The 13,391-nt window shown below is 48.3% G+C and overlaps 1 protein-coding gene across 1 annotated transcript in view; it reads right to left on the bottom strand.

The window, feature by feature from the left end:
* The window catches only part of SHB (SH2 domain containing adaptor protein B), a 110,885-nt gene that overhangs the window by 85,905 nt on the left and 11,589 nt on the right, over positions 1-13,391 (bottom strand). The gene's annotated exons all lie outside the window — the stretch shown is intronic.

The following is a 13,391-nucleotide window of genomic DNA, read 5'->3' as shown; positions in this document are numbered from 1 at the left end:
AACAGCCCCCACCTTGGTCCTATGAACATGTGCGTGCACACATCCATGCAGACCACATCACACAACATGAGACTGTGGCTTACAAGTCTGCACTTAGGTGATGCTCAGGGCTTCCTAACTGTTATCATGTACACCTGTCAGCCCCTGGGGAGGAAAGAAGCCACTCCTCCCTGCTGCCCACCTGAACTCTTTCAGTGACCACAGTTTAAAGTGCCTTTAACCTAGAGGTCCACCTGGTCTGTGATTGCATTGTGGGTTGCTGTGTGGAGCAGCCAGCAGGGATAGGTTGGTGGGTGGCAGGTTCCCTGATTTGGAGTTACTGAGATTTGGGAGATTCTAAGCACATCAGTCTCAGCAAACATCCTGGATCCCATTCCTGAGTATGACAAGTTATTTCCAAATCTCCCCAGGGGACAATGGCACAGGAGCCCAACCTAGCATGACCAACCTGGCCCTGTCATGAAGTTGGGAAAGTGTGGACGTGGAAATACAAAGGATGGGAGGACTGAGCTAAATGCAGGCTTTGCATGAAGGACCTATAGGTTCCATCCCCAGCACCTTGGGTGTGAACTGAACACTGAACTAGAAGTAACTAGCTCCCAAGTACAACCAGACATGACACCAAACTAAAACCAAATCAAGACAAGAAAACCCATATGTTAAAAGTAGAAAACTAGTCAACCTGAGTTGTGCCTATTAAGAGATGGGCCTAACATTCTATTCTAGAGCAGACATCTGCCAGGTTTTGCTTCTGTGAATCAAGGTTTATTGGCACAGTCATACCCATTCCTAGAGTCACTTTTGTGCAGTGAAGGCAAAACCTAACTCCAGAAGCCATGTGGACCCCAAAACTTAAAAACTGTCTGAGAGAACATCTAGCACAGAGGGAAAGTGCTTGCCTTGCATGCACCAATCCCAATGTGATCCCCAGCTTCACTCAAGGTTCCCCAAGTAATTCCCAGTGATCCTGCACCACAGGTGTGGTCCAACACACAGACAAGGCCTCACACAAAGGCCACCCACCCACTTCTTTGAATGCCTTGGGGTAGCCAAAACCTCTGTCCTCTACAATGAAATGAATGTGGGAAGTACTCAAGGCTTTTCCAAACCAATTCAGGTGGAAAGGTGGGTGATGAATGGAACCAAGAAGAGGGGTGAGCTTGCCAGGGGGAGGGTGCAGGTCTCCAAGCACATCGGGCTGAAATTGCAGCTCCAGGTGTGGTTTCACTGTCAGGTTATGCAACTTTTCCCTTAGTGTCTCATTAATTGGGGACAACAGTCATTTGCTGTTAGGGCCTCAGCCCAACAATAAAAACTATTGGCCTCTGACAAGACCAACTGCATTCCACAGGAGTTTGCAGTTCTGAGGATCAGCTGTGCCTGAGGATCCTGGTAAGTCCAGGGCAGGAAGAACACCTCGATATTCCGCAAATGGAGGTGTGTGGCCCTGAGGAGGCAGGAGACCTCTTCAACAACTCCTAACCATGGGAATCACCAGATTCATTCATCCAGAGAGGCTGTGAGTTTCCAAGTCCTGAACCAGATGCTGAGAGTGGAATGAATCAAGTGAGCAGCACACTGGTTCCTAAGCCAAGCCAAATTCTTGAGATCCCCTAGGAAGAGACTCAAGAGTTGGAAGGGTGCATTCAATGGGGCTGAGCACAGGCTTTGCTGGAGGAAAGCTCAGGTTTAATCCCTTATTGGCACACCATCCCTAGAGCACTTCAGGACCCGAGCAAGTAGATCATGAGATGTAGTTCCCAAGCACTACCAGAAATGAAAAAGAAAGATTCAAGAGTCAGGGAGATAGCTCAAACATTGGGGCACGAGTATCCAGAGTGACTCTCTGAGCACTGCCTTCAAGTTGTGAGAAAAAACAAAGTGCGTACATGCACACACACACACACACAGAGAAACAGAGACTGAGGTTCAATAAAGCAGAGGCCTGACAGCTTTGGGTGAATGACCCCTGGCCTCTCTTTTCTTCTTGTATGACAAAAGACAGCAACATCCCTAAGAGCAAGTGAGGGAGACCCTGGGCCTAGAGCCCCTGGTGGAGCAGACAGAGCAGAGCTGAGCTGAGCACACAGTAGTGTGCTTCTGTGAGTAGTGTTTGTTTTGTTTTGGGTTTTTTTTGTTTTTGTTTTTGTTTTTTTGGTGACCGTCACATTCAGCAGTGCTCAGGGGTTACTTCTGGCTATGTGCTCAGAAATCACTCCTGGCTTGGGGGATCAAATGGGATGCTGGGTCAGCTGCATGCAAGGCAAACTCCCTACCACTGTGCTATCTCTCTGGCCCTGTGAGCAGCTTCTAACATAAGGGCAAGGTGCTTACCAGAGGCAAAGTACCCCTCCCCTCACCCCCAGCACACATGTGCCACATCCCCTACTTCCAAGCAGCCCCAAGGCCTTGCGAGGTACCTGTCATAGGCAGACAGGGTGTGCCCCACCTGTGACCAGGAAGTTAACAGAGGAAAAAACCCACGGCAGCCAGCCTTTAGGGCAGCACCAAGCCCCTCCTTCCCAACTCTGACATGAGGACTCCCCTGCTGTAAATACATCCTAAGCCCTAGGGGCTGAGACACTGATGTGGGATTGCTGCTTCTTCAGCTTCTGAAGGCAACTGAGATGAAATTCTTCCAAGGGGGCAAGGTAAAATGCCTTCACCTTTGTGGGGCAGGAATAATGGCCGGAAACATCTCCACCCAGGGGAGAGCCCCAGAAGTCAAGCGGAATGAAGCAAGAGAATTGTGTGTGGAAGCTTCAGTACCTGCCCAAGGGGAGGCGGTGAACACAGAACCAGTCAGGTGACTTTGGTCTGGAACCAAAGGCCAGCAAGCCGGGGAGCTTATATATATATACACATATGAAAAGACTTGTCACTGCTTCCTGAGATCCCCATCACCCACATTCCAACAGTGAGACACAATCTCAGAGACTTTGAAGTTCAACTACACTCTCAGATGGCCAAGAGAGCCTGTGCTGGCTCAACCTTCATTTACCAGGGTGCTGGGCAATCTCCTTGTCTCCCTTTTCCTCGCTCTCACTCTCTTTTTGAAAATGGACTTTTGGACCAAATAAAAGGTCAACAGGCTGAAATACAGGCATTGCACACAGGTTTGATCTTCAGCACTGCATGTTCCCCCTTGAGCAGTTTGAGGAAACAAGCCACAAGCACAAAGGGGAGAAGCCTCTGAGCACCACCGGGTGCTGAGCACCAGACAGCCCTCCCTACCGTACCCCCATGAAAAGTAGCTTTGTGATGACATAAACAATGTGTCTATTTTAAACACTTATAAAAAAATAGTCCATCCTTTCAAAGATTACCACCATAACCCACTTGAGTCTGTTTGCTTCCTGCCCTTTTCTTTGCTACATATGTGTGTGGGAGAAATCAAATATCCAGTTTTATAAAATCTGCTTTTTTTTTTTTTTTTTTTTGGTTTTTGGGTCTCACCCGGCAGTTGCTCAGGGGTTACTCCTGGCTCCATGCTCAGAAGTTGCTCCTAGCAAGCACGGGGGACCATATGGGACGCCGGGATTCGAACCGATGACCTTCTGCATGAGAGGCAAGCGCCTTACCTCCATGCTATCTCTCCGGCCCCATAAAATCTGCTTTAAAAATGTTCCCAGGGTGGGGAGAAAGTTCCAAGGGCCTGCACATTCCTGGCTGCCTGGGGACCCCTAGGCATAAGTGCTGAACCCTCAGGCTTGCATAGCTAGGACCTGGGGTCCAAGAATTGCTGGGAATGGGCCCACACACTCTGAGTACTGTTTGAATCCTATTTCTTGTCACTCTCTACACGTGATCCACAGGATCCATTTCCTATAGGTTAGATATTGAGGTGAGACTTGGGTTGGTTTCTCTTTTTCTCCCCAGTACTGTAGGTTACTGGTATCTCAGTTACAGTAGCATGTTCTCTCTCTCTTCCTCTCCCTCTCCCTCTCCCTCTCCATCTCCCTCCCTCTCCCTCTCCCTCTCCCTCTCCCTCTTCCTCTCCCTCCCTCTCCCTCTCCCTCTCCCTCTCCCTCTCTCTCTCCTATCCTTAGGATAAATTCCTAAGAAAGTAATCACTATGTTTAAGCCTCTGTGTTGCTCCTTCTGCTGCTTTGGTTCCTTTTCTTAACCAGGAACCAAGCCTGCAACATTGTTTGTGCAATTATCACAAAGATTTTTCACAATGATCTCATACTACAGAGATGAGCATCTTCATTTCAAAGCTGGGACAACAGGCTCAGGGAGGTTGAGACTCATCAGGGTCACAGATCTCCACATGAGCCCAGATTCACTCTAAGCAGGGCCCCTCCTAGGGACCTGTGCTGCAGCTCTTCCCAGTTTCTTGGTGGGTAGCACAGCAGTTGCTAGGAGCATCTTAAAATCATTAGTACAGGGGCTAGAGTGATAGCACAGAGGGTAGAGTGCTTGCCTTGCATGTGGTCGACATGGGTCTGATGCCCAGCATCCCATTGGTCTCCTGAGCAGTCAGGAGTAATCCCTAAATACATAGACAGGATACCCCTGGGCATTGCTGGAAGAGGCCCCCAAAACAGACAAGTGCATGCACAGTGATGGACAACACAACCAGTTTGCCACAACTCCTAAATTCTTGACTGTTATTCCTGGTCAGCCTCTCCATGCTCAGTGTTTCTGACCATCAAATCCCACAGCAGGCCAAGGCAACATCAAAGTCTTGCAACCAAAAAGAACTTGAGCCTTCTCCTGCTCAGACCACAGGGAGAAAGGTTTCCTTTTACCACAGAGCAGCAAGAAGTGGCAGGGCTGGAGAGAGAGTACAATGCATGAGGTTCTTGCCTTGCACATGGCTCACCCCGTTTCAATTCCCAAGCAATTTATAGTCCTTTGAGCACCATCAGGGTTAATTCCTGAGCACAGAACCAGGAGTTAAGTCCTGAGAATCACTGGGTATAGCCCAAAACAAAACAAAACAAACAGAAGGGGTTGAAATGATTGTACAGAGGGTAGGGCACTAGCCTTGCACAAAGCAGACTCAGACTCCATCCCCAGCACCTAACATGGTCCCCTGAACCCTACCAGAAATTATTGCTGAGCATAAAAAGCCAAGTGTAAGCAATGAGCACCTCTTGTTATGACCCCAACCCTGACCCACCTCAAAAAGAAAAAGCAGCAGCAAGGAGAAGTGAATGTCATATGTCTCTCATGGTCACAGGAACAGGCTGACTAATAACAATCTAACCCACTTTGAGTTTTAGACAAGGAGTGCAAGATGACCTTAGATTCACATTCAAACAAACCTTTGAAATTCAAATATACAGATCTGCGGAGGAAGCCAGGCCTTTTCCTGCAAGGGAAGCCCTGATTTCCCTTCATGAATATTTTCAAGAAAAGTTGGTGAATAGGGAGCATATGTACTTGTATTATTCCAGCATCCTAGCATCCATCAATTATCAGAAGTCCTCTCCACACCCATAATCATGGAACTGACCATGAGAAATGCACCAGAATTAAATGATTCTCTGAAAGAATGAAAGCGTGCAGTGGAAATTTATTTTCAGAGTGAGACATGGCTGAGCACCAAGTGAACCTGACAAACCGCTGAACTCTAAGGAATGCAATGTTCTTAAGTGTCTGTGAGGTTGCAAAGAAGCAGGCCCAGCAGAAACCAGAAAGGGTGATTATATTCTCTGTAAAACCAATCCCCCACAGGATCAGGAAAGACTGTAGAACACGTAAGGAAGGAGCTGGACTTGGAATAACTGACCCAGGTTCGATCCCAGGTGCCCCGTGAGTCCTTCCAGGAGTTATCTCTGAGAACAGAGCCATAAAAAAGGCCCAAGGAACTGACATATTTCAAGGGTTAGCATCACATGCCTTCTTACTCACACCTGCCACAAACACAGTAGTAAGTATCCCCATCCAGCACTACTGCTGTGGCCACAAGCAATAGCCACCCAAAAAAAAAAAAAAAAAAAAAAAAAGAAAAAAAAAGGCATTCAGGGACCAGGGGGGAGTGGTAGAGCCCACGCTGAGTATGTTCAAGTCCCAACATCATGTGGCTCCTGAGCATGATCAGAGGTGGTTGGTCCTGTGTTGACCCCCCTAGCACTACTCGGTGTTGCCCCATGAAGTTCTTCTTTTTTGTTTTGTTTTGTTTTGTTTTTGGGTCACACCCGGCAGTGCTCAGAGGTGACTCCTGGCTCTATGACCAGAAATTGCTCCTGGCAGGCTCAGGGGACCATATGGGATGCCAGGATTCAAGCCACTGTCCTTCTGCATGCAAGGTAAACGCCCTATCTCCATGCTATCTCTCTGGCCCCTATAAAGTTTTTCTTAATTTAGAGCTGGAGGGAATTATACAAGGGTTAAATCACCTTGCAATTCCCATCGCCACATGGTTTCCTGAGCATCTACCTCCAGGTTCAACACCAGAGGCCCTCTGAGGACAGATTGGGAGCCAAACCCTGAGCACTTTGGGATGGTACCACAGGACCAGGGCAAGGTGACCTCCTCCTGAACGGTGTCCACCTTAGACACGAATCACCATGATGGACCACTGAGACAAGGCCCCTGGACCAAATGAACACCACTTGATAAGCCCCCCATAACCTAAAACTTAAAATTCAAGTATTTTTTCAATGTTAACTTTTTTTGGTGACATTTCTAACTTAGGGGAGGTCTGAATACTGCCTCCAAAATAAAGTGCACCTATGCCACTAGGTTACAGTAAACCTTGAGAAGTGCTGGGTATAAACCCACCACTACCACCAAATGCACCCTCATCTCTGACCACTCTTTTACCTCAGACTGCTTACTCAAAACTCCTTCAGGAATTGTCACTGGCAGCTTCTACTTCGCTGAGACCTCACATCTCCTCACCTTTTATTTCTCAAAACCAAGGTTTTGCTAGGATGGAGATCAGTTCTCTGCTTTCTCTGCCCTCATCTGCAGCTGACCAAGAATCAAGAGTCGAGGCTACAGGATTAGAGGAGAGTGCAGGGTTTGGGGCTTGTGTCTTGCATGAGCCTGAACCAGGTTTGATCTCAAGCACCACAGGGTCCCCTGAGCATCACTGGATGGCCCAGGTGGCTCTCAGCACAGTGGAGCCTAAGCAGGACTGGGTGTCTGGGTAAAGCATTGACTCACCATCCTAGTTGTCTGAGTATTGCCATGAGTGGGGCCTCCTTCTGCCCCCTGGAAAACACCTTCCCAGGAAAAAAGATACAGACAAAAGTGATGTTGGGAGCAAGCAAGCAGACAAGGCCCCAGATGCATGCCAGCACACTGTTGGGCCAGAGGCCTGAATGTGTCCCTTCAGTTCTGGGGCAAAGTTTTTGGCTGTCCTGTGGGAGGCAAGTGATGACACAACTAATTCTCAGCCCTGGGTCCCTTCCCAGTCACACCACAGATGGCTTCCTGGAACACCACAGATCAGCCACAGGAGCCAGCGGACAGAAAGCCCAGCAGTAAGAGCCCCCTGATGAGGCAGAGATGAGACTCTGACTCTACTTACCAGCTAATGTCCCCTCCCCTCCTGGCCTCTCTTCTGGACTGAGAGCAGGGCTGCTACTCTGAGTCAGCAGTAAGGGCTTGAGATCGGAAGGAACTGCAAGGGGTTCTCAGGGGGGCTTTCACAGTGAAAAGCTTCATCCAGTCTCATGTTTCTTCCCTCAGGGAACCTGAGGGCTCCAAAGCACTTACTCAGAGAGAGCGTTTGCTTGGAGAAAGTCCTCTGAAGGTCAGTGCCCATCATCAGCCTGGGCCCTGGGAGTTCCCTGCCCTACCTCCCCCTCTGAAATCCCCTCCCCTCAGTGCTGAAAGATGTTGCTTGCAGCAGAGCTGAGCATCCAGGGCTGAATGAAGCCCTCTAAGTCACTACCTACACCCCATTTCCACTTGCAGAGGTTCTGCTCTTTTCTGGCTGGTTTCTGAACATGAGCAGCAGATCTGGTCTATGTGCAATCTGCTCTTCCAGGAGGAAAGCAAATATCACATGCATTGTGAGTCTGAGCTAGCAGACAAAAGTTGGATAAAGGCTGTAGGGAACTCTCAAACCTCCAGAGAGGTCAGAAGGGCTCCTGACAAGAGCGATCCAAAATCTATCCCCTTGTCACATGTGTTTGGTCAATATCTACCTGACTGGATGTCAGTTAAGGGCCCGCCATGCAGTCCAGATGTCACTTTCTGAATGTGGGTTGGGGCCAGGCCCTGACTGCCCCACCACCACCACTTTGTATCTATATCTTCCTAACTGAGGGTTCCAATCTCAGCATAGGGCCCTCCACCGTCCCATCTCTAATCCATCCTCCCTTTTTTGTTGTTTTATTTTGTGTTTAGGTTATACCCAAGAGTGCTTGGGGCTTACTCCTGGCTCTGGTAAAGTTTGGGGAACCAAATGGGATGCCAGGACAGAACCTACGTCTGCTGCATGCAAAGTAAGTGCTCTAAACCCCCACCCCCTGCCGTTCTAGCTCTCCATTCTCTCTCTTAAACTCTGGGTTTCTCCTAAAGCTCAGAGCTGGTCCAGAAATTGCCTTGGCTCCACCCACTTCCCTACTCACAGAATAAAGTCATAACCCTACAGGCCTGACTTCCACCCAGCTCCCTAGTACCATGCCTCTGCCCCTGTGGTCTCTCACAGCTCCAATACAGTCTCTGGACACCCTCTGCAGGCCTACCAATCTCTGGATACTCAAATCTTCCCTATTCACAAAGATCCAGTTCCCATGACACCTCCACCATTAGGCCTACCCAATGCTCACTTGGCAGCATTAGCCTGAGAACAGCATACATTGGGAATGAGTAACCATCTCAAATCAGATTCTCGAGGGCTATAAAACGGATTCATTTCTCTGCTATCATTTAGCACATAGAGGAGCTTTTGGTTGGTTTCTCTGTGCTGTTTTGGTGTGGGACTACTCCCACTGGTGCTCTGTAGCCACTCCTAGCTCAGAGCCTGAGAGACCATGGCCCAGACTGGAACCTGGGTTCTCACATACAGAGTCTGCACTCCAGTCTTGAAGCTATTTCCCTGGATTTAGGATAGAGGCACAGAACAGACAGTAGAAGAAAGGCCCACCTAGGAGCATGCCCTCAAGCTCCATCTCTGCCTCAGTGACATTCTGTACTAAACCTGCTGGGATCTGTTTCTTCCCCCTGGGACACAGGGCTTTCTTTGAGTGCTGGGGACTGAACATAGAACATCATCCCCTGTAAGGCATAAAAAAACCACTCATCTCCAGAACCCCCAACCTTGGACTCTCAATCAAACTTACCTCCTAGAAAGTGCTATGGACATCTGGCCCCTAATACACTAAGAATTCACTTAAAAGAAACAGTGCCAGACCCTTCTCATTTCTAGTTTCAGGGAATGAAGGGTCACCCATAAATTGACAGCCAAGGAAAGGTGCTTAGATGAAAGGGGTAGGGGAGCCCCCAGGTATTGTTCAGGAGACTCATAGGGTCTTCCTGACAATTTTTGTTTATTTGTTTTGAGGCTATTCCCAGTAGTGATCAGGACTTATTTCTGGGCTCCCTGATCAGGGGGTCACTCCTGGCAGTTCTCAGAAGGACCTTGTATGTGTGTCAAGGACTGAACCAGTTTGTTACTTGCAAATCAAGCCCTGAACCAACTATCTCATAACCTCACCAGGCCTGAAAGGGCAGCTCCACTGACTTCAGAGGAAGCTTCAAGTTCTGGGCTAGGCTGAGGCTCAGGGCAGACTGTGGTTGAAAGAATATCACAACACTCATAAAGCTCTGACTTCAGCCTGGGCAGTGTGCCCAGCTACTGAGACAAATGCCTTTTCCTGCACCAAATCCTGGTGGATAGCTGCCCCTGAACCCCACCTCCAGAACACTTCGCCACCTGGATAGTGGCACAGGCAGAGGTGGTTCCCCAACAGGACCCCCTGAAGACCCAATGTGGGGACTGAACATGGAGAGGGCTCCGTAAGTGCAAGGGAAGGTGGGCAGTGGGGAACAAACACCACCTGTTACTCTTAGGCCTAGGCTGGAACAGACAGGGCACCCCCTTGTCTCAAATGACTAAGTAGCCTAGGGCTTCTGATCCTGGCCACAATGGACCCCGGGGATGCAACTCGATCCAGAGCAAACCATAATGCTTGGCTTCCTAGCTTCCTGCCTCAAGGGGCAAGATACAGAAAATGCCCAGGACTCTCAGTCGGGCAACTTTGGTGGTTTATTTTTGAACAACATTTATTGATCTCAGGGGTCACTTTGAAGGGCTCAGAGGCTCAAATGGGATACCAGGGATGGGACCCTAGCTGGCCATGTACAAGGCAAGTACCCTACCCACTGTACTCTTTGGCCCTTTAGTCAGGCAACGTCTGCCTTCTCCAACACAAGCACTTGGGGCTGTCCTGGATGTTGAGATAACCAATTCACCCACTCCCACTGGAATCCACTCCAGACTGATTCCCCACACTCTAAGCTCTGAAACACCCCCCCCCCCAACTCCATAAGGGAATCTGACTTTGTTCAATGCTGGTCTTCATCAGCACAGCACACTGAGTACCAGCCTCAGCCTGTCCATTCTGCCCGCCTGTCACTTCCTGCCCAGGAAGCTCTGGGACACAGCATTCATCTACACCTGCCTCACCACCTGGGATCCTGAAAGGGCAGAGGGAACCCTTGCGTTGAGTAGTAGGGGGAAGGGCTCTCCTGGGAACTGAGGCTGGAGGTAGGGCTGGGGATGTGAAGTTAGACGAGTTTATTCTGCTCCACCCAAGATCCCCAGGGTTATAGATAGGGAAAGAGAGTGGTCAGACAGCCATGCTACCGCATGGCCCCAGGTACTCTACGCAAGAGTTAAACTGGTTAGAACATCAGAGAAATGCCACAGCCCTCCCATAAAGGCATGAATAAGTGAGTGATATAGTCAGGATATTATAGGACACCCCCCCCCCCAACAACCCGTCATTAGAAGCTTCCAGGTGTGGAGGGAGGAAATACCAGACTGGTTGATCCCCAACTCTTCTTGAAACTTCCAACAAAAGTATGAGAGCACTGCTCTCACCCCTAGCTGCATATCAGGATATTCTGGGGCCCTTCCTCAGACATAGCAGTCCAGGCTCCACCCCAGAATGCAGGCTTCTCATAATCTAAGGGTGTGTGTGTGTGTGTGTGTGTGTGTGTGTGTGTGTGTGTGTGTGTGTGTGTTGGGGGGTGTCCCTAGGGAACCTCACCCTCAGGAGAATTCTACAGTGAAACAGCCTCACTCTAATGAAGCCAGGGTGGCAGGGCAGATCATGGTTAAGTGGTCACCTCAAATACTTCCAGACAGCCTAGATAGCCACCAGCCAACAGAAGGGAGCTGGCCTGAGGAGAGATGAGCAGAGATGAGCAATTTCCAGGTCTCCTCCCACCCACAGAGCGGGCTTTTGCATCCAAATATGAAGTGCTAATACCCAGTTACTTCCCTCAGGTGTCAGGCGCTGAATGTGTAATAAGCACATGGATATCTGCAGACGAAAGGTGTCATTTCATAAAGACAGGGCAAAACCATCATTATCATAATAGCTGATGGGGTCTAAGCACACCCAGGGTGAGACAGAGTCAAAATATTGAAGTATAAAAAAGCACCTGCAAGAATACAGATCAGAGAACAAGCCACAGAGGACATATAAACTAGCCCTTCAGAACAATGAAGGTGAAACTCTACCTCAGACATGCCCTGAAATCAAACTCCAGGCAGCTGATGTGAACTTCAATGTGAAGAAAACTCAAACCACCAATGTATCAGAATATAGGGAAATAATGCAAGGAAAGACTTTTTTAAGCAGTGCACTTAAATCATGAGAAACATGAACGGTGTTAACTTCTGGACTGACTGCGGCAGGCCTGTGCTCCTTCCATGTGGTACCATATTTTCCCTCAGCTCTACCAGGTCCAATCACGGAGAACAGAGCCTGGTGTAGCCAAAAAGAAAAAAAAGGCTGATTTAACAATAAGCAATTCTGCATAAACAACAATTGTTAAAGTCAGATATGATATAGAACCCAAGGTCCATACAAGTCTATAAAAAATATAAATAAAAATTAATCCTGCAACCCAACGGGCAGGCAATGGATTGTACAGCTGACCCTGCAGAGAGAGCTCTGACAAACAAATGAGAACATACATGAAGACAAGGCTCAGCCGTAGAGTCTTGCGTGTGTGAGACTCTGGGTCTAATTCCAGGCACTGGCCACACACAAAGAAATAAAAAGCAATAGTTAAAAATTCTGCTGGAAAAAAGAAAGGAGAAAGGATACAAGGAAACAACTTTAGGAAAGAAACACAAATGACTGGATGTATCTAGGCATTAGCAACCCACGAAATTGCAAAGTCCAATTTCCAGTGCTGGAAAGAGCAGAGAAACAAGCATAAACTTGTTAAGTATTTCTAGAATACAATTTGAAAGCATGTATCAAAACCTTTATTTCTCAGTCAGAGATAGCTCAATGCTGGAGCACAAGCTTTGCCTGAAGAAGGCGGGGTTCCATTCCTGTACCCCTAACACTGCCAGCACCCGAGCACTGATGGGTGTGACTCAAAATTTTTTTTTGTTTTGTTTTTACTTTCTTACCCAACAATTTTCTCTCTAGGAATCATTTCTTGGGAAGTAGTCTAGGCTCTTGCAGAGAATTAAGTAATAAATATATTCATTGTTGATTGGTTAAGTGAGAGGAAACAAGGGAGAGCCCAAAAATGACAAAGGATTACTATGCAGCAGGAAAGTTCCGATAATAAGGACATCTTTCCACTTCTTTAGGGGAAAATAAAGTAGACAGGGGCTGGATAGATAGTACAGCAGGTAGGGCACTAGCCTTGTACACAGCTGACCAAAGTTAGATTCCCTAGCATCCCATATGGTCCCTTGAAACCTGCCAGGAGTTATTCCTGAGTGCAGAGACAGAAGTAACTCCTAAGGACTGACAGGTATAGCTTTAAAAAAATAAAAAGCAAACAGGTACAGTATTTCTACTGAGGGAAATATACAGATGGATATATTGAAAAAGAAGAGGTGAAGGGAGTAGGGAGACAGCTCAAAGAAATGGTGACACCAAGGTCCCAACAGCCTGGCCAAGTATGGTCAGGAATGGCCTTCAGACACCACCTGGGGTGGTGGGGTGCCCTCACTCTCCCACCCACAACCCCCACCCTGCGCACACAAACACAAAACAACACAACACAAACAGGTGGGAAAACAGCAAGATGAATGTAAATTGTGGTTCCCCTGATGTACTGAATTAGTGAAGGCTTCTATTTTAGGTTTCTTTACTTATCGACATGTTCTCTCCAAGAAAAGTGCTCCCACCGAAGGAACAAACAACAAGATGTGCAGACAAGCCAGGAATGTGAGTCTCAGCCTCAGCAGGACCCATTCAGGCCCGCTCGCTTGGAAGGGTAGG

This window comes from Suncus etruscus, chromosome 1 (genome assembly GCF_024139225.1).
Source record: "Suncus etruscus isolate mSunEtr1 chromosome 1, mSunEtr1.pri.cur, whole genome shotgun sequence".
NCBI classification, from domain to species: Eukaryota; Metazoa; Chordata; class Mammalia; order Eulipotyphla; family Soricidae; genus Suncus; species Suncus etruscus.
This window is presented reverse-complemented; position numbering and strand designations above follow the sequence as displayed.